A 22,260-nucleotide genomic window follows, 5' to 3' on the forward strand; every position below is an offset into this window, starting at 1 on the left:
CTATTAACTTGGTGTGTGGTCCTTCCTCTGTCCTTCAAGGCCATTCCCTCTGCTCTCTATGCAGACAAATAATTTAACATTCTAATGCAAGTCAGAAAAAAGAAAAGCTGATAGCGGAAATCTACAGGACAAATGTGCATAATCATCTTTCTTCACAAAACAATATAATTGCCAAGAATTTTAGCATTTCACTATGATCACACTATATATAATTTATTCTTCCTCCTTGGATAATGAGTATCAATTTTTTCACAACTTCGGCTTTGAAGAGGGATAATCAAAGAAAACAATATGCTTCTTTTTTTACCTAAATAACTGCTCATAATTTTAATAGTCATTTTGAAACTCCTGGCAATCTTTAAAAGATTTCTGAGCATATGTGTTTTATATTTATTTATTTTCCACCTTTATTTTACACACAGATGGACAGACAAATGTATGTATAAGACGAAAGTGCTATTCTGTTCTTCTACCCATTACACATGATAGGAATCAATATGCACGTTCTATTCTTCCCTTTCTTATTGTTCTTACTGCATTTTATTCATGATTGCTTGATCGATCATATTTAAGAACCACCTACCTCACTCACACAGAGTTTCTGGGCAGTTTAAAGTAAATTTAAGGAACCTATTGCAATCCTTAACTTCTGATGCCATGCTTTGTGGCTAAACCAAAAAGCTGAATAATGAATTCAAGTTTCCATATAAGAATTGCCAATCTTCTTTTTTGCCCTATATCTAGGTACATCCAATCTTTCTCATTTAGCACAAATCTGAATCTCTCAAGAAAAAAAAATGCTTCTTTACCGAAGAGGTGGTGTACACTGCAAATGGTAATTTGGAAGGAAAGACTTAATCATGAAATAACAGTTTTCAGTCTCTTCTACAGTGCATATAGTGACTTAGTCCTTTAAATCATTTTAGATGGGTGACTTGCTTTGTTTCAAGGCAGATGAGGGGTCTGATTTCAAGTTCAATTCTTCACCAAACTCTTTTCCTTTAAAGTGCTTAGGAGTTTGCTCCCCAAATTCCTTCTTTGCAAAAATTTGCAAAAGCTGTTACAGTAAATGTATGTAGCCATACTGCACCAAGGTGCACATTTTTTAATGATGGTATATTAATTCAATGCCTGGAATTTAATCCCAATCGAAATAAACAGCATGATATACAAAACCAGTGTAAAGGTATTTTTTGGGCACAATTGCTAGAGGTAAAGGATGAAGTTGTATAACGAACTTAATTTTGGCAGTTTTCCATCAGCAACTTTTGAAACCTGAAATAACTTCCCTCTAGAGTGTTTATGTAAATTCTTGGCTGCACCATATGCAACAGCTTAGGTTTATGGGAGTGTTCTTTCTCTTCCATCAACCTCAATGATAGAAAATTGTACCTAGTTTACCACTAATGGCAATTGCTAAAACATCTTACCATTTCTGCCCTTGAAAACTACCTCTTGCATGTATTAGTGTCAAAATCTATCTGTGCATCAAATTTTGAGGAGTAATATGATTTCGTTCACAAGACCGAAAGGCACAGAGAGCCATTAAACACTTTGACAACATTACAGAAGAGACTTAACGGTTCTCTTGATGTATTCAAAATTTTCAGAACACATTCCCCTTGTCACTAAGACTTAAATAAAAGCATGGGGAAAACACCTACATTTTACTTCCTTGCCAGTACTACTATGAAAGCAAATCAGTTTAAATTTGTTGGGCAAAAAAAATCTTTGACTTGGCATTCAGCAAGTAAATTGGCCAGCTCCACAGGGGGGAGAAAGAGAGAGAGGGAGAAAATGAGAAAGAAAGAGGGAGGGAGGGAGGGGAGTGGGAATGGAAGAGACAAAGAGATTGAGAGAGAGGGAGAGGCAAACTTTTAAAAGAGCAATTTTTTCCCTTGCACTGAAGAGAAATTATGGATATCTTCTTTTCTTCCTTAGCTCTCCATTTCAACTTTTTCTAGCTAGGCAGTTATTTAATTCTATCTTTGGACTCATGAACAGAAATTTGCTTCCCACTAAATTCTAAGTAATCCTAGTTGCCACCTTGGTAGAACAGCACTCCATTCCTCTTGGGCCAACTACTTCTAGTTTCAAATAATTGCTAGTTAACTTGAAAGAAAATGCCACATACTACAGCATAAGGGAATAGTTTTCATCACAACAAACACAGCACAACAGAAAAGGTTAACCTCTTCTTTCCCAGCAATGGTTTCAAAATACCTCTTCCTAAACCTCTGCTTTTGTATTGCTGAAATGCCACCTACTCAGTCATAGTCCATTAATCAGAGAACTCAAGAGGCTCATCTTCACAACAGGAAAACCAAATAAGAGGAAGAATTGCAGAAAGCTCATTGTGTTTGTGCCTGTCATAAAGAGCAAATGTTAGCATTTTCTAACTCAGAATTATTTTCTATACCTACGCATCCTTTTCTTCTCCTTTTTTCCTTCCTTTTTATAGACTAAATCTGAGCGCAGAGAAGCTTATTACTGATTTTTATAAGCCACTGTTTTTTAAAAAGTAGGAAAGCAAATTAAAATGTTTGAAATGAATTAAAATGAATATTCTTCAGTGGGGTGGGAGTGGGGAAAAAATAAGAATTCTGATTAAAAACTTGACCTCTGGTTCCCCAGGTTCTCCAAACTGACAAATATATATATACATATATATATATATATCAATGGTTCTAAGACTATTATTGGCAGCAGAAAATAATCTAGAGCTGCATCTGCTCATTTAGAAAAACCTGGCAGTTTGGGTGGCCAAAATGTGTGAGCAGTTTGTGTGTGGGACATTCTCCTTAATTAGGTTCGCCTGCACTTATTACCAATAGCCTCAAGAGATAAAGTGACAAATGTAACATCTACAGTGCTGCTGGTAAAAGATAAGGACCAAAGCCACTCATATATGGATGAGAACTTTTACTAGGACTATCTTGTGGCCATAAAGATGGCAAACTGAGCTCACTTCTCCACTTGACTCTGGGTGGGCAGATCCTTTGGAAGTGACTGGCACCCATTTGAATTTGGTTATCTAGGAAGAATTTGAATCAGTCAATGATAAGGAGATGAACAGAGTCCTTGCAGCTGTTATTTCTTCCATCTTTATTCCACACTCACGCCCTCCTAGGAGCTAGTATGGCATATGATTGGGTCGAAGCAGTACTTAATGGACCTATTGCATTTAAAGAGGTGATGATGCAGCCTTTCTCAAGAGACCATCCTTGGACCAAACCTTGGATTGAATATCTTTTTCTCAGTCTTCTACCTCCCCCTTTTAGTTGTTGAGACAGTACTGAAAACTGAGTGAAAGTGATTATCCAATCTGTTTTTCAGGGTTCAAGCTGGATACAATACTGAGAACTTGTACTTGTGAATGGTGTCTGGAGGGCTTGGGATAGAAGTGGTACAACCATTCTGGGCTGCCTGAGACTTCCGGCAGCTTTTAGTATAGTCAATCATAGTTTCTTTCTGGATCGCCTATGAGAGTTGGGATTGAGAGATGTTATGCAGCAGTTCTTCTTCATCTTCTAAGGCCTATGTTATACTTTGAGTATAAGTCAAACTATTAGAATGTGCATGATGGAAGAAGTCTCTTGAAAAAATTTTACTTCAGTAAAAATAGATGAAATGGTTTAGGGAATATGTATGTGTGTGTGTGGAGAGAGAGAAAGAGATGGGGGGGAGATAGAGAGAGGAAGGGAAGTGGAGAGGGAGGGAGACAGAGGGGGGAGGGAGAGAGAGGGGGAGGAGAGATGATTTTTAAAAGAAAGCATATACATTTCTTCATTCCCAAAATGGATTTTTAGATTATTTATCTAAGCTTTTATTATCCGATGCTATCTTTTAAGCAGAATTTTGCAAGTGCTCAGGATGATGTGTCCTCCATTTGTAACTTGGTCATTTCCATATTTAATTATATGTGAGGGGGAAAAACAGGGACTCCAAAGACTATGAGAGAGTTGATTGTTCAGTGAAGGACATTCAGTACAAAGCCTTTGATCACATTATTCAATAATGCCAAACAAACATACAAGGCCGTGCTATACCCCACTTATGAGAATTTTACCCATTTTTAATTCTCTTCTGAAAGAAGAAAAATCACCCAGACTTTATTTTCCTTTGAATCAAAATGAAATAGCTGTGACAAATGCAGAATAAATTTCAGTGTAATTCTCTTTTGCACGCATACAATAAGAGAAACAATTGAGTTTCCAAACTAGAAAACTATTCACCAGTAATATGATTTATTGTGGACCCCAGCTGCAACCACAACCAATAAAGAGTGATATGTCCTCCTTAACATGCCATTATAGGCCTTAACTAATCAAGACTCTCTAAAATATTTGCCAGAGTAATTCAGTGCTATGAAATAAATATAAATTGTGGATAGAAAAGGTTATTAAAAGGTACAAGGAGGTCTTTGCATAGTAATTACTAAGCTGTCAGAGGGGAAATCTTTGCAGGTAAAGTTTCCTCTTGTGGAGATGTTAACAATAGTTTCATGAATCTAAAAATGCAAATGAATGCATGATAAAATGTCTGATGTTGTTTCCTGTCACTGTTCTTCCTCTCTGTTGCAGTTAACTTTAATGGAGCAAAGCCAACCATTATTTCAACTAAGATAAGAAATCCCCGGTTCTATCCATGAACTCCATGGAAGCCCTTAGATAAGGCAGCAGACCTGTTCCTCAGTCTTGCTTCAACAGCCTTTGATAAAGTCTACCAGGAAGCTAATTTTCTAGGTCGAGTGTTCCAGTCCTTCCCAAAAGACTGAAATTTAGTACCAGAAGCCAGGCTTTCAACTGATCTAGATTTAACCCAGTGAAATAGAGGAAGTCCTCAACTTACAACAGTTTGTTTAGTGACAAAACTGTCAACTGACAAAACAAAAGCACTGAAAAAAAGTAACTTTTAACCGGTTTTCACATTTGCAGCATCCCCATGGACATGTTATCAGTCACTTGACAAATGACTTATATTTAGGATGGTTGCAGTATCCAGGGGTCATGTGATCACCCTTTCCAACTTTCTGACAAGCAAAGTCAATGGGCGTTGGTGGATGACCTCTGGAGGGCCAGGGACAGGGGCTGTTCCTCTGCCTTGGTCCTATTAGATCTTTCAGCGGCTTTTGATACCATCGACCATGGTATCCTGCTGCGCCGGTTGGAGGGATTGGGAGTGGGAGGCACCGTTTATCGGTGGTTCTCCTCCTATCTCTCTGACCGGTCGCAGTCGGTGTTGACAGGGGGGCAGAGGTCGTCCTCGAGGGGCCTCACTTGTGGGGTACCCCAGGGGTCGATTCTCTCGCCTACCCTGTTCAACATCTACATGAAGCCGCTGGGTGAGGTCATCAGTGGGTTCGGGGTGAGTTATCATCTGTACGCTGATGACACTCAGCTGTACTTTTCCACCCCGGACCACCCCAACGAAGCGGTCGAAGTGCTGTCCCGGTGCCTGGAAGCCGACGGGTCTGGATGGGGAGAAACAGACTCAAGCTCAATCCTCCAAGACGGAGTGGCTGTGGATTCCGGCACCCGGTACAGTCAGCTGCATCCGCAGCTGACTGTTGGGGCGAGTTAGTGGCCCCAAAGGAGGTGGTTCGCAACTTGGGCGTCCTCCTGGATGGCGGCTGTCCTTGAGGAACATCTGGCAGCCGCCACCAGGAGGGCTTTTTACCAAGTTCGCTTGGTTCGCCAGTTGCGCCCTTCCTTGACCGGGATGCCTTATGCACGGTCACCACGCCTGGTTACGCCTCGCTGGATTATTGCAATGCTCTCTACATGGGGCTGCCCTTGAGGTGCACCCGGAGGCTGCAGTTAGTCCAGAATGCAGCTGCGCGAGTGGTAATGGGAGCCGAGGCTCCCACGTAACACCTCTGCTCCGTAGTTTGCACTGGCTTCCTGTGGTCTTCGGTGCGCTTCAAGATCCTGGTTACCACCTTTAAAGCGCCCATGGCTTAGGACCCGGTACTTACGAGACCGCCTGCTGTTACCGTATGCCTCCCATCGACCAGACGCCTCACAGAGAGGGCCTTCTCAGGGTGCCGTCCGCCAAACAATGTCGGCTGGCGGCTCCCAGGGGTAGGGCCTTCTCTGTGGGAGCACCGACGCTCTGGAACGAACTCCCCCCTGGCTTACGTCAAGTTCCTGATCTTCGGACCTTCCGTCGTGAGCTAAAAACATACTTATTTATTCAAGCAGGACTGGCATAAATAGTGATTTTAAATTGGGGTTTTAGAGATCTTAAACATTTGTAAATTTTTTAATTTTTAAATTATCGGCCATTTATTAATAGTTTCTTTTAATTTCTTTTAATTGTATATACTCTGTATTTTATTTCGGCTGTACACCGCCCTGAGTCCTTCGGGAGAAGGGCGGTATAAAAATCTAATAAAACTAAAACTAAACTAAACTAAAACTAATGGGGAAACCAGGTTCACTTATTAACTTAACAACTGGAGTGATTAATAACTGTGACGAGAAAGATCATAAAATGGGGCAGCACTCATTTAGCAAATTTCTCATTCAGCAACAAAGATTTTGGGCTCAATTGTGGTCATAAGTTGAGGACTATCTGTACCTAGAACTGAACTTTGGAAACCAAGGTCCTACATTTTGGGATTAAATGACTCTCCAGAGAATGGAGGTAATGGAGTTGTGGCAAAAAAATCAAAACCTGTATTTCAATTTCACAGGCATTCCAGAATTGACTAGAGCAAAACTGCAACTCCCTTTTATTATTATATATATGTGCATGAATATGAATATGTATGTGTAGCATAGTGTTTTTATTATATTACATTCCACAAAAATATGTTTATTTCCACATTTAGTACAACGGCAGTAGAGCAGAGGAATTCCTTCCTCTTATCATTTATAAGGTACTTAACAGCAAATACATATATATTATTTATTATTAAAGTTTTGTGTCACATATCTCACCTGGAGGAAACTTTATCTATGATATGCTTATACAGTCTCAGCAAGTGGCCATTTTCAGCTAATCTTCTCTGGATTCAGAGGATATTGGCCTCATTGGTACTTAGATGGGAAATCCCCAGGCACACAAGTTATAGGCAAGTCCAGGGATTTGAAACAACAATTTGGTAGAAGGTATTGGAAAACCACTTGTTGCCAAGAAAACTACAAGGACATGTCATGGTAGTCACATTGAGCTCAGGTTAAAGAGCACTTTACATACATGTGTGTGTGTGTACAATTAAAAAGAGGAAAAATAGCTTTTTTTAAAAAAAATCCACTTTGGTAAATATTTTTGCTCTATCTTGTGAAGAATACTGAAACTTCTATATAATATGAAATAGCTGTAAAACAAATAGGACAAAATATCAAATACTGTTCATGTTTCATTTTTTTAGATTTTTATAAAAATAATTAATAGTTAATATTTTTTACTTTCTGAAATAAAGCCCATAAAGTCAATAAAACAAGGGTACAATTTTTTCTTGTTGTATTATTAATTTAGCATTTGCTTTTACATCATCCATTTTGTTATTGAAGTCAAGTAATTTTCATAGGTTATTGGATGGCCAAAAACAATACAGATATACTTGTGCTATCTCATTCAAAAACTACTATGGAGAAATAATGTTTACAGTTTTAATAGAGTGGGCAATAAAGAAGTACATTCAAGGTCGAAAATGTAGATTGCTCCAAATCTCCTTCTTTAATAATAAATTATTGAAGTTTAAAGTATGATGTTCTTCAGTTTCTGTTCCCCCTGATTTCCATTCAACGTTTCAACTCTTATACCATGTGTTTGGATGTATAAACAAAATGGGACAAATCTGAAATAGTAGAAAGGATTATGGAACTTAAGAGAAAAAATCTCTTAAGACACCTATATTTTTATACCTAGCAAACTAATGTAGTTGTTCTGACCTAGGCTTCCTTAAAAAGCCTGAAGCAGAGTCTTGGCAAAGCCACTTTTATTTACACGACTGTGAATGCCTTTCATTCACAGTCAGCAAGGCTTGGCAAACAGTCTTTCAGAGGAATATTTATCAACACAAACCTTATCTCGCTTGGAAAGCTGCCATATAACTACTTTCCAAATGCAGTGTAAGGCAAAACTTGGCACAGAATCTCTTAGAGTCACGAACAAAACTTTCCACTCTTGAAATGACTGAATGAACAAATTGTTTCCTACAAAAGCTCACTCCCTGTTCGCTCCTATTTTGTTTCCTATGGGAGGGGCCAATCACCTCCAAGGTGTGGCTTTACTCCCAAGTCGACCCTGCATTCTTACTTGTACTTATCTTCTGACAGCTCTGCACATGTGCACACTGGAAACAGGCTTCAGCTGTTCCTCTGCCTCACTGCTGCCTAGTGCCCTCTCTGCCTCCGACATACTGCTGCCTAGTGCCCTCTCTGCCTCCAAGCTTTTCCCAGCCACCAGGACCGGCCCATGTTCCTCCCCAACCTCCTCACTGTCTGACTCTGTTGCCAGCTCCGCTAGCTGCCAGCAGGTCATAACACTAGTTAGGATGATTTTTTTTTCTTCCAGATCCTAATTCCTAACTTTCTACTTGGGGAGAATTTTGACATGGAAGAACATGGTGGGGGGGAACATATTATTCTGTTAATAACTCACAGTTCTGCAGTCTATGCTATTATATAGGGGTTTTTTTCTACCTTATTCTACCAGACATATAAACCAATAATTGGCACACAGGTCACTGGACAAGACTGTTCCATTTTGCTTTCTTATTCTTCTTTTTTTAATGTTTCTATTTTGTTTCTCACATTCTGTAGATCTAGGAGTTGTCATTTCAGTTACCTGTATTACATGACATTGCTTTCCCTTCTCCAATTAAATGGAACAAATCATTCTGATGACCAGAAATGAAAACATACTTTATAATAATAAGGCAGAAATTACTACAGAGTACAATATTATTTCCCCCCACCCTCCCATTCACTATATATTCATATGTTCTTTAAGCTCATGCTTTCATCTTTCTCATCTGCTTCCTACACTAGACAAGTATTACTGTGGCTCACTGGCTGGAGAGCTAATGCTCTTCATCATTTACTGTAGCAGTATAAGCAGATAAATCACACAGGTGGGGCTTGAGTGATGGCCTTTTGAACACAAAATACTAGAGGGAAACCAAACTGCTACATAAAAGCATCTGTCTTACAGCAAAAAATTATAGCACTGATTAGTCTCTCTTGCACTTCTTTCTAAGGTAGCCAGCTTGGTAAAATTTGCATTTGCATTTAGGATAAAAAATATGAATGATATGAAGCTCAACTTTTTTTTCCACTATAAAGCTCTCTGACTCTAAAATGGGTAAATTCTTATTAGTTTGTATGTCCATTGTCATAAAGCCAAAGCAAAATGAACTGGAAATGGCAAAGCTTTCCTTTGTTCTGAAAAGTTTTTTCACTCACTTTCATTTTAATCTCCTTATTAAAACAAACATTACTTTCTAGATGCCATTGTAACAGCTATTTCATATATTGTTTTGGGAAATTTAAAAAATACACACACACACACACTTATGAATGGAAATGAAAAATCAAGTTTGAAAATCAGAAATTTCTATTAGAAAAATGTTAGTTACAACACCAAAGAGATGGGTAAGAGCTAATTGCTGAATAGATTACAAACTGCACATATGGAAATTCCAAGTCAAACTAAAGTGGAGGAAAAAGCTCACCAGTTTCCACGGCATGTTCTTAGGGAACACAATATGTTCTTCAATACCCACCACTTTGAAGAATATCAAAAACTGTTTTGAAATCCTGAATTCTGACAGGGAAACAGAAACTGTGAAATAAAATCAAAGCAGGTATGGCTAAATGTGTGTGTGTGGAGGGGGGGAAGACTTTTGAAGACCAAGAAACAGAAGAAACCAAAATGGATGTCACTGTGGAAATTGCTAATAAGAGAAGAGACCCCAAAGGCAAGAAAGACAAAAATCACAGGAAGGAATTTAGCAAACAATTTCAGACAGCTGTTATAACAGACAAGGAATAGTATTATAACAAACATAAAAAAACAAGGAAAGTCTTTCCAAAGATTTTAAAACCCGGGAGATTCCAATCTTCAATTTATATGCTAAAGAATGCCAATGAACAGCAAGTAACAAAGAAAGATCAGACAAAAATAGAACAAGCCTACTAAATTCTGTACAGTACAGATTTCAACATCCGAAACACCTTAGAAGATATTCTCTACTTAAGAGAATTTCTAGTATTAGAAGATGAAGTTAAATCAGCATTATGGTCATCATTACCAAGGCTACTGTCAGGCACAAGGAACCAGAATGACACCGTGAGCTGATCAGAGAAGTTTCTTTATTATTACTTGCCTATGTATGAGAATATTGCCTGATGGAATGCACTCTCTTGAGAATAATCAAAGGCTCCAGGGATTTGAAAGTAGGGGCCTCAGGTCTTCATCACTTCCTGTTCTATAGTCAGGTCTAGGACAATTGGCTGCAACTATATGGCCCATCCTGCTTCACTTTACCCCTTCCCTGCCCCAGTCAATCCACTACAGGCATCCCTCCCAGTCCACTTCTCACCTACTACTACTCCTCTGTGGCTCACCCCAGGTGATTCACTGCAGGACAAATAGCCCTAGCCGATTCACCATGCAGGACCATTAGCCACTGCCCACCTCACTCAATGCCCTCTCTGCTTTCCGTGTCCAATGGGAAGGCAGGGGCTCACCCCTTGGTGATGGATTGGCAGCCAATGTGCGTGCTGAGAGGTAAGCCTCTGCCTTCACATTTGACACAGCAAGCAGAGAGGGCACCAAGTGGGACTGGCAGTGACCTTGGGTGCTGGGCTTTTTCAAAAGGCTATGCACCATGAGGGGGGGGGGGGATGCGGTACTTGCTGTGCAGGGCAACTGGGCTGGTGAAGTGAACCACCTTCTAAAAAAGGCTGGTGAGGCCACTGCTTGCCCCACCTGGCACACCACTTCCAATGGGAAGGCAGAGGCCCACTCCTCAACATGCAGACATACCGGGACACATGGCTAATTGACCCACGCAGCAAATTGGCCAGGGCTATTTGTCCCATGGAAAATCACCTGGAGTGAGGCAGAGAGGGAGGCATGGTGGGGAAGGAGCAGTGAGGAGGAGTGGCAGGGGAGAGACCTCCATGGTGAGTTGGCTGGGTTGAAGAAGGTGGGCCAGACAGCTGCAGCCAATTCTCCCATTCCACCTGCAATCATTCTAATATAACCAATCTCTTAATTTCCCCCAAGTTGCAGATTCCACCACAGATACAGGGATTGATGGAATAGCTATGGAACTATAGTAAGCAAAAGAAAAAGAAACTATAAAGATTCTGTAACTGAACTATGCTACCAAATCTGGAGAATGACACAATATGGACCACAGATTGGAAGAGATCAATCTACATACAAATAGCAAAAAATGGAGAGTTAACTTGTGCAAACTATCATACAATATCCTTAATCTCACATACTGCACTAACAAAATAATGTTTAGGTTCATCCAGTGCAGATGAGAGCCCCACATGGAGAGGGGGACTTCTAAAGTTGACTTTAGAAAGGGAACAAGAGATATTATTGGTGATGCATACAATAATTAAGAAAGCCAAGGAATACCAAAAATAAGTTAATATTTATGTTATGTTCGGGCAATGAAGAGGCAGGAGACGATACAAGTGACAACAGCTCTTTAGTTTATTGTGATCCCAGCGGAGAACAACAGGCAAAAACCCCTCTTTAAATAGTAATTTGGGCTGAGGCATCAACCAATCAGCAACATGCATTTTCCCGGCCAAATTTCCCTCCTAAAATTCAAATACATTACACTCCTCCCCTCCCAGAACACATTTTACCATATTTACATAATTTTTGCATAACATTTGCATGTTATTTTTCCACATAGTCACGCAGGTAGACAGGGCGTCTCCTAACTCTTTCTGACCTGCGCAATTCATTCTCTGGGAGTGAGTCGACCTGGTCGGAGGGACTGTTTGTTCCTCCCAGCTCCTCCTCTGGGCCATCCAGCCCTGGATTATTGGCAGAGTCGTCCCTGCAGTCCTCTGGAGGAGCCGGTTGGCATTGCTGGACTTCCTCAGACTCAGCTAAGTCCTCCGATCGCCTCGGGTTTGAGTTAGCTGTTGGTTCAAATATTTGGTAGTCAGGGTCTGGCTGTTTGGTTTCTGGATCGTTTTGTATTCTTTTTCGTAATTGATCTATGTGGCATCTCCACACTCGGCCATCCCCCATGTCCACTAAGTACGACTTTGGGCCCATCACTCCTACAATTGTTCCCCTTAGCCACGCTGGCCCCTCACTATAGTTATGTGCCCATACCGGGTCACCTGTTGTCATTGTTCTGGTTTTTCCCTTCGTGCTTTGATACCCATTTATTTATTATTTATTTATTATTTAAATTTCTATACCGCCCTTCTCCCGAAGGACTCAGGGCGGTTCACAGCCAGATAAAAATACACAATAATATCACAATATAAATACAATTAAAATACAATTAAAAAACTTATTCAATTGGCCGAGATTAAAAATTTAGGATAAATAATAAAAAACCCATTAAAAACCCATAAATTTAAAAAACTAACCCAGTCCTGCGCAGATGAATAAATGAGTTTTAAGCTCGCGACGAAAGGTTCGGAGGTCCGGAAGTTGACGGAGTCCTGGGGGGAGTTCGTTCCAGAGGGCAGGAGCCCCTACAGAGAAGGCCCTTCCCCTGGGTGTCGCCAGACGACACTGTCGCGCCGACGGCACTCTGAGGAGTCCCTCTCTGTGAGAGCGCACGGGTCGGTGAGAGGTATTCGGTAGCAGTAGGCGGTCCCGTAAATAGCCCGGCCCTATGCCATGGAGCGCTTTGAAGACGTTCACCAAAACCTTGAAGCGCACCCGGAAGGCCACAGGTAGCCAGTGCAGTCTGCGCAGGATAGGTGTCACGCGGGAGCCACGAGGGGCTCCCTCTATCACCCGCGCAGCCGCATTCTGGACTATCAGGGGAGTATGTTGGGTTTAACCTATCTAGGGGGCACCGGAGTCTTCTACCCATTAATAACTCCGATGGGCTGCGGCTGGTGGTCACACAGGGAGTTCTATGTTGGGCTGCCAGGAAGGTATCAATTTTGGATTGCCAATCTCCTGGGCTAATTCTAGATAGCGCTTCCTTGGCACTGCGTACGAAATGTTCTGCAAGTCCGTTTGTCACCGGGTGGAAAGGTGCCGAGAGGACATGTCGGATGCCCTCTCCTGCCAAGTACCCCTCAAACTGGGAAGCTGAATTGTGGGCCATTATCAGACACTATGGTGTCGGGCAACCTGTGTGTCACAAATAGATGACTCAGAACTGTGATTACAGCTTCCGCTGTTGTGGTTTTCATGAGTAAGATTTCTAACCACTTCGAGTAGGCATCTACCACAATTAAGAAGGTCTGCCCATGGAACGACCCGGCAAAATCTATGTGGATCCTGGACCAAGGACCCTGGGGTTTCTCCCATTCCCTGATGGGGGCTGTTGGGGGTAGTGGCCTTGATTCCTGACAAGCTTGGCATTTCCCTACCTGGTCGCTAATGTCTTTATCCATTTGTGGCAACCACACATAACTTCTCACTAGGCTTTTCATCCTCACAATCCCTGGGTGACCCACATGCAATAACTCCAACACATGCCCTCGTAATTTCTACGGAATAACCACTCTATCCCCCCATAACAGACAACCCCCTTTTACCGACAGTTCCGAACGCTTCTTTGTAAACTCTTTGAAACGATCCCCCGGTGCAGCGGGCCATCCCCTCTGCACCCAACCGATCACAGTTTTTACAATAATGTCTTTGTAAGATGCCCTAGTCACTTCTGTGGATGTGACTGGGCCAGAGTCCAAAGAGTCAATTAACAAGACAGGCGTCCCTGGGGTTGGGTCTTCAATAGTCTCTGGCAACGGGCATCTACTTAAAGCGTCCGCATGTCCCAAATCCTTGCCCGGTTGGTAAGACAGTTGGTATGAATATGCTGCCAGGAAAATAGTCCAATGGGTCAGCCTGGGTGATAATGCAACCGGTGTTGGACGGTCCCCCGCCAAGAGTCCCAATAAAGGTCTGTGGTCTGTGACTATTTCAAACTGCCGCCCAAACAGGTACTCGTGGAATTTTTTAACCCCAGAGACTATAGCAAGGGCTTCCCGGTCTAGTTGGCTATAGTTCCTTTCCGCTGCGGACATTGTGTGGGAAAAATATGCGATAGGGGCTTCTGACCCATTTGGTAACCTGTGGTTGAGGACAGCCCCTACCCCGTAGGGTGACGCATCACAAACTAGTACTAGTAGCAACATCCCATTGTACTGAATTAAAAGGCTGTCGCTGGACAGAAGATTCTTAACGCCTTCAAATGCCTTAGCCTCAACCCTGCCCCAAGTCCAAACAGATTTTTTCGCTAGCAGTTTATGTAGCGGTTCGGCTACCGTTGCCTTATTTTTTAAAAATACCGCATAGAAGTTTACAAGCCCCCAAAATGCTTGTAATTCTGTTTTGTTTTTGGGGCGTGGGGCCTTTCTAATGGCTCGCACCTTGCTCTCCGTCGGGTGGATGCCTTCCTTATCGATCCGGTAACCCAAAAATTCTACAGATTCAACTCCTATCTGACATTTGTTGAGTTTAACCTTAAGCCCCGCAGATCTGAAAATGCCCAAAACCTTCCGCAATTTGACCCCGAATTCTTCCAAGTTCTCTGCTGACACCAGTACATCGTCGAAATATGGAACTACTCCCGGAAGACCTTGTAGGAGCCATTCCATTACGTTTTGGAATAACCCGGGGGCTACACTAACTCTGAACTGAAGTCGAGTGCATTTAAAAGCGCCCCGGTGTGTAACAATCGTCTGTGCTTCGGCCGTTTCGTTGTCAACTGGTAGTTGTTGGTAGGCTTGAGCCAGATCTAGTTTGGCAAAAATCTGTCCCTGTCCTAATGAGTGCAACAAATGTTGGACTATGGGGACGGGGTAAGCGCTCTTCTGCAATGCCCTGTTAAGTGTTGCCTTATAGTCAGCACAAATCCGGACCGATCCGTCCGGTTTGACTGGGGTCACTATTGGTGTTTCCCATTTTGCATGGTCAACGGGGACTAGTATTCCCTGGTTTACTAGTTTGTTTAATTCCCTGTCTATCTTGGGTTTGAGAGCGAACGGAACTTTCCTAGCTTTTAATCTCATGGGAGTTACCTGGGGGTCTAAGTTGAATGAGATTGGGGTCCCCACGTACTTGCCCAGGCTGTCTTGGAAAATGTCCTCGAATTCCTTCAACAATTCGTCCTTCAGTTTGACTCCATTGCTGTGGATCCTGGTTATGCCCATTCCTAGGGCTCGAAACCAGTCCAGTCCCAGTAAGCTGGGCAGGCTTTCGTCAACGATGGTGATCGGCAGTGTTTTCTTAAATTGTCCATATCTTACTCTGACCGTTGTGGCTCCTTTAACAGGGATCTGGTTTCCCTGGTAGTCTTGCACTTTCAGCTTTTGGGGTTGCAGCTGTCGTTTCGCGACTTCTGGCAGGTCCCGTGCGATCGTGTCCCAGGACATAATCGTGATTGATGAGCCGATATCCACCTCCATTTTACACTGTACTCCTTCGATGTAGGTCTTGGTGAATATTTTCTTTTCTAGTCGTGTCGATGCGTGGCCCACTCGCACAGTGGTGTGGTTCGACTTCGCGCCTTTTTTGAACTGGCCAATCCCTGGCCGCGTCGCGGAGCCGGCGCCCTGTTGATTGGCCGGTTTGAATTTTTGGCTGGAAGGTTGGGGGGCTCGGCAGGCCTGAGCTATATGTCCTTTCTTTTCACACCGCCGACAAATTGCGTCCTTGAACCTGCAATTCTGTCGTTGGTGCTGGCCTCCGCAACTTACGCATTCGTCGCGGTCGCCTCTTTCCGGCCTCCCGGATCTTCCTGGATCTCTTCGTTGTGGACCGGCGTTGCTTTCGCTGAGGGACTTTGTGCGTTCGGCTTCTATAAGGTTTCCGCCGCTTTGGTAGACATCTCGTGTGCCCTGGCCTCATCCAGGGCTATTGCCAGGGTTAGGTTGCTTTTCGACAGCAGCCGCCTCTGTAGTCGGATGTCCCTGACCCCACAAATGAGTTGTTCTAATAAAGTGTCCTCCAAGTCTCTATACTCACAGTGGGTTGCGGCTTTCCTTAATGCGGCCATGTACACGCTTATCGATTTGCCCTCTCGCTGAACTCTTTGCCTTAACTCGAACCGTTGCACAAACTTCGACGGCACCGGCGCGTAGTGTGCTCGTAGCATCGTCTGTAGCGCTGGCCATGACACCGACTGTACAGGCGTTGGTTCCGACAGCGATTCGGCGGTATCGAAGACTTCTGGTCCACAGTAGCTCAGGAAGTAAGCGCGCTTCCGATTATCCGATACTCCTTGCAGTTCGTTCGCTTCGAGGAAACATTCAAAGTGAGCCATGTACGACCCCCATTTCTCCTTGGCTGGGTCGAATGGCGCTGGCGGTGTATAGCTCAACATCGCTATGTATCCGCTCTGGATCGCTGGCTGGGTTTGAAACTAAGTTGCTCCTTCAGCTCTTTTCCTAGTCTCACTGCCTTCAATATCCCATCCTCGTCGCCAATGTTATGTTCGGGCAATGAAGAGGCAGGAGACGATACAAGTGACAACAGCTCTTTAGTTTATTGTGATCCCAGCGGAGAACAACAGGCAAAAACCCCTCTTTAAATAGTATTTTGGCTGAGGCATCAACCAATCAGCAACGTGCATTTTCCCGCCCAAATTTCCCTTCTGTCTAGGTGTTTGAGTGTGGTTAGAAATATGAGAATCCCAGAACATCTCACTAACCTCACACAAAAGTTATACATAGGTCAGGAAGCCAAGGTCTAGGTGGAACACAGTGGAACAAATTGGCTCTAGGTCATAAAAGCAGTGAGACAAGGCTGTTAATGTAAACTAAAGTGCCTGCAGTATAAATATCAGAGGGGGCATTAGTGATAGAAAATACTAGTATTACAATTAATGAAGACTTATTATCTAAATCCAGGTATTTAAGCTGGAGAGATTCCACCTCAATCAGGTACGATGAATGAAAATATGAGCAAGAAAGTTTTGTCATGTCACACAAAGGGATTGACTTTGATGGGCAAGTTTTAATAGGCTTTCAACCTCTCTGTCCCCACCCCTCACAGAGTTTTTTAGTTTAGGAAGGGAAGATTACATATTAGTGAGGATTAGCTATATTGTTAATATCTAGTGGGTATTTCACACTTAAAGCAAAAGAAGGAAATAATTATCTAACTGGGATCAGAGTGGCTTATACTTAGTGAACAACTAGCACACCACTCAGGAAATCAAATAAGAAAAGCTAGGTTATCTAATCAGCCTCTCTTCTTGGTGTTAATTAAAAAATGCAGGTCAATCATAGGACAGCTGCATGTTCTTCCCTTACTTATTCAATTTCTATGCTGAATACATATTAAAGGAAGCTGGATTGAAAAAAGAAGAACGTGGTTTTAAAACTGGAAGAAGAAACATCAATAACTGCACTATACTGATGGTACTTCTCTGGTAGCTGAGTACAAATGATTTGTAAGATAAAAAAATGGGACCTTCATGAACGTATCTTTTCTTTTATGTACACTGAGAGCATATGCACCAAGACAAATTCCTTGTATGTCCAATCACACTTGGCCAATAAAAAATTCTATTCTATTCTATTCTATTCTATTCTATTCTATTCTAATGACAACAGGTATATCAACCAGCTTCTGAACTAACAGTAAAGAAGCTGAAGCTCTAGATAGTGTCTGTCTTTTAAAATCAGTCTTCAATAGCAAAGGAAGCAGCAATCAGTTATTATACCAGAAATGATCACGTCATAGAACAGCCATGAAAGCCTTGGAAAAGATATTCTGCTATAGCAATACCTACAAAGGACAAAATGTAAAAAAGCAGGATTGAAAGAGTACTGATGCTTTCTAACTAATGTTAGAGAAGACTTCTAAGAATAGCACAGATAGCCAATAAAACAAACAGATGGACTGCAGAACAAATCAATGCAAACGCAGAAATGATCAGGCTCAAATTACAATAATACAGACAACATTATGCAAAAACATAGCTCTCTCGTGAATACTATTATACTGAGAAAGGTGGAGGAAAGAGTAATGAGGAGTGAAAAGCAGTCAGGTGGATGAGCTCAATTATAGGGCCATGGGTACACAATTAGAAAATGTGAAGGACCAGAATAACAGAATAACAGAGTTGGAAGGGACCTTGGAAGTCTTCTAGTCCAACCAAATTGAGGACAGATCACCATGGGAAAAAAAATTGTGTGATTGCTAAGAGTCAACATTAACTTGAATAGCACATCATCATCACCATTGTCAGAAAATGAAAAAAAAATGGTTCATAATCATTAATTGTATATTTTCAGGTGTTTCTTCCCTTTCAGAAAGATCCAGACCAGTATGTGCTGGTAGCCTTGCAAATTGAATATAGCTGATATGTAAGTTCCAACATAGATGATCTATTATAAAAATGAGTGAAATTCAATAAAAGGTAAAGGTTTCCCTCGCATGTCATTCCCGACTCTAGTGGGCGGTGCTCATCTCCATTTCTAAGCCGAAGAGCCAGCACTGTCCGAAGAAATTTCCATGGTCATGTGGCCAGCATGTCTAAATGCCAAAGGCTCATGGAATGCTGTTACCTTCCCACCAAAGGTGGTCCCTATTTTTGTACTTGCATATTTTATGTGCTTTTGAACTGCTAGATTGGCAGAAGCTGGGACAAGTAATGGGAGCTCACCCTATTACGTGGCACTAAGGATTCGAACTACTTAACTGCCGACCTTTCGAATGACAAGCTAAGCATCTTAGCCACTGAGCCACCGCGTCCCTGTTATAATTAATAAAATTCAATATTTTTCCTTTAATCATACATTGCATTGTGTTTTAGTATGTACACTTTTTTATTTTATATTAATTTAACATTAAATACACTATTATTTTATCTGTGGATAATATTTTACATCAGAATATGATGACAATGAAGAAATGTTGATGAAATTTTCTTAGCTGTATTATGACAGAATGATACCTAAAAGATTCCTTACAATATAATATTCCTCAGCGCAATACTGAAAAATGCAAATACAATACCAATTTATTTTAAACATTACTAGAACATATGATAAATAACCAATATGTAAATTATATAAGAAATTATGTAAGCCGCATGGAATGCGGCTGCATGGGTAAAAGAGGGAGCTACTCGTGGCTCCCATATAACACCTCTCCTGTGCAAGCTGCACTGGTTGCCGGTGGTCTTCCGGGTGCAATTCAAGGTGTTGGTTACCACCTTTAAAGCGCTCCATGGCATAGGACCGGGCTATTTATGGGACCGCCTGCTGCCACCGATAGCCTCCCACCGACCTGTGCACTCACACAGGGAGGGTCTCCTCAGGGTGCCATCAGCCAAACAATGTCGGCTGGCGACCCCCATGGGGAGAGCCTTCTCTGTGCGAGCACCTACCCTCTGGAATGAGCTTCCTCTGGGGTTACGATTACTCCCCAACCTCCGGACCTTCCGCCGTGAACTCAAGACCTTTCTGTTTTACCGCACAGGGCTGGCCTGATACACCACGTTTTTTAATTGGGGTTTTGTATCATATCTCTATTATAGTTTTAAGTGGGGTTAGCCAAATTGAATAAGATTTTTTAAATGTTTTTAATTCTATTTATAAATTTGTTTTATGTTGGCTGTAAACAGCCCTGAGTCCTTCAGGAGAAGGGCAGTATAAAAATCAAATAAATAGAGGGGCGTGGCCATGACCGTGGTGGGGTAAGGACCTTTCCTTCACTTCACAGGGCTTATTAATGAAGATTTATGAGAATTTATGCCGTTTGGAATGCACTGTTATGGATGAAAGTTAATAAATCATGAACTGAAAGTGTTAACAGCCCAGCAGATTGAATTTAAAACTGGTAGGTCATCTGAAACGGCTTGAATTAAGGAGTTTCTACAGCGTGGGTTGACCGAGCCGACAGACAAGATAAGTTGGAATAAATTACTGTGTTCTGTTTTTCCAAAATTAACTATCTTGTTCTGTGTTAAAAAAAATTTTTCTATTGCTGAGGCTAAGGAGTGAATATTAAGGACTGAATATTAAGGACTGAATTTGATAATGAGAAGAATTTTTTTTTTTGAGCCTTCCGAAAGTTCAGCCAAGAAGAATTTAATTGAAGAGAAGAGAAACTGACTTTTTATTGGATTGTTTGGCAGTAAGAGGATTTTACTGAGCTAATTTTTTCTTTATTTTTTTTTCTCTTGAGAGCAAATTAATAGCTTGTTTATATTACAAAAAAAAAAAAAAGGATTTTGCTTCGTTTAAGTTGGTTTGTCTTCCTTTCTGCTTTGCTGACGTGGAGGAAAAATGGCGCTGATTAATGTTAGCTGTGAAGTTTTGTGTTTCTTTGTGGAGTATCCTTGAACTTGAGAGATAACAGTGCAAATAAGCCGCTCGCTTCAATTAAAAGACAGTCGTCCCTTTGATCTTCACTAAGACCCTCTGTAAAATTGGTTTGGAATCTAGTTTGGGAAATTTTTGGTTTTTCAAAATGACTCAACAACTTTCAGATACGCAGCAACTTGCTGCAGCTTTAAATAAAATTGGGGAAAAAATAGCAGGACTATCAGAGCGTATAGATAATTTGACATTGAAACTGACATCTGAAATGCAGAATTTAAAGCAAGAGATGAATGAAAACTTTGCAAAACAAAAGAGGAAATGATAATGATTAAAGATGAAATGGAGCAGATGCATGTGCATGAGGTAAAAGTAGATCGGCAAATTGGTAAAATATTTTATAAAAATGAGCAGCAAGATAAGAGAATTTGTCTTTTGGAAGAAGAGATGAGGAAATATAATTTAGTTATCAGAGGAATCTCAGAAGAAAAGGAGGATAAATTGAAACAGCGGGTTCTGAAATGGATTAATGATTTGGATACGCAACTTACGTTCACAATAGCAGACCTGGCAAGTGTTTTTAGAATTGGATATAGAAGGCAAAATGGTTCTAACAGGAATGTGCTTGTCAGGTTCGCAAATCTTGGTGATAAGTTGGAAGTTATGGCCAAGGTGAGAGAGTTGGGAGATGCTTTGAAGTTTGAAGGGAAGACTATTCAAGTCTTCCCGGATATATCAAGAGAAGAAAGGGCATGGAGATTTTTTAAAACCAATCACAAAAGTTTTGAGGATAATGGAATTAAATACAATTGAGGCCACCACAACAATTGAAATTTTTTATAAAGGAAGGATCGTACAATCACCCCAGATATAGATGCATTATTATATTTACGGGAGCTTGGACTGATTGAGATGGAGGATTTAATGGAGATAAAAGATCAAATGCTTCAGATGGGTGGAACATAGGAAACATCAATCCCAGAAGAAGAAAAAGGGCTATTGAGGCAAGACTCAAAGGGTTAAAGAGGAAAGAAATATCACCTGTGTTGGTTGAACAGAAGAAGTCGTGAGGATACAGTAAGAGAAGAAGCAGATAAGAGTCTTGGAAAATATGAAGCTGAATGCGGGTCATCGCTATCTTTTTTTTGAGTGATGAATTTAAATAGACAGCCCGAAAGAAGTGGCCGGGCATTGGCACGTCCCTCTCCCCATTCTCTTTATAGAGGCGAAACCGATGAGGATGTGGGGGAAGAAGATTGTTTGTATTTTATTGTTTGTTTTGTTTTTTGTTTTTTTTCTGTTTGCTTATTGTTGTTTATATGTTAAATATGGTAGTTTAATGTCGGGTGGTGGGCACAGAAAGGAAGATGCGGGATAGGATTAAAAATTTATATTTTTAAATGGGAGTTATAAAAATAATGTCATGGAATGTGAAGGGTACAGGAATCAGATTAAAAGAAGAAGATTGGAGCTTAAGATTAAAAGGGATTTACCAGACATTTTATTTTTACAAGAAACCCATCAGAAATCTGAAGATTCAAATAGAATGTATATAAAAGGTATGCAAATATATGAAAAAGCATTTGGAACTTCAAAAGCTAGAGGAGTTGCAATACTGATATCAGATAGGGTGTACTTTGAAAAACATAAGGTAATTTTGGATGAAGATGGAAGATATGTAATAATTGTTGGAAATCTTAATGAGGAAAAAGTGACACTTGTTAATTTATATTTACGAATGAAAACAAAGAGAATTTCTTGAAAAATAACAAAATTTTGGAGAATGAAAGTGTAGGAAAGT

The 22,260-nt window shown here is 41.2% G+C and overlaps 1 protein-coding gene across 10 annotated transcripts in view; it reads right to left on the reverse strand.

Moving 5' to 3' along the window:
• Window positions 1–22,260, reverse strand: part of EPHB1 (EPH receptor B1) — a 454,416-nt gene that overhangs the window by 144,358 nt on the left and 287,798 nt on the right. The window lies entirely within an intron of this gene.

This window comes from Ahaetulla prasina, chromosome 6, assembly GCF_028640845.1.
Source record: "Ahaetulla prasina isolate Xishuangbanna chromosome 6, ASM2864084v1, whole genome shotgun sequence".
Classification (NCBI taxonomy): domain Eukaryota; kingdom Metazoa; phylum Chordata; class Lepidosauria; order Squamata; family Colubridae; genus Ahaetulla; species Ahaetulla prasina.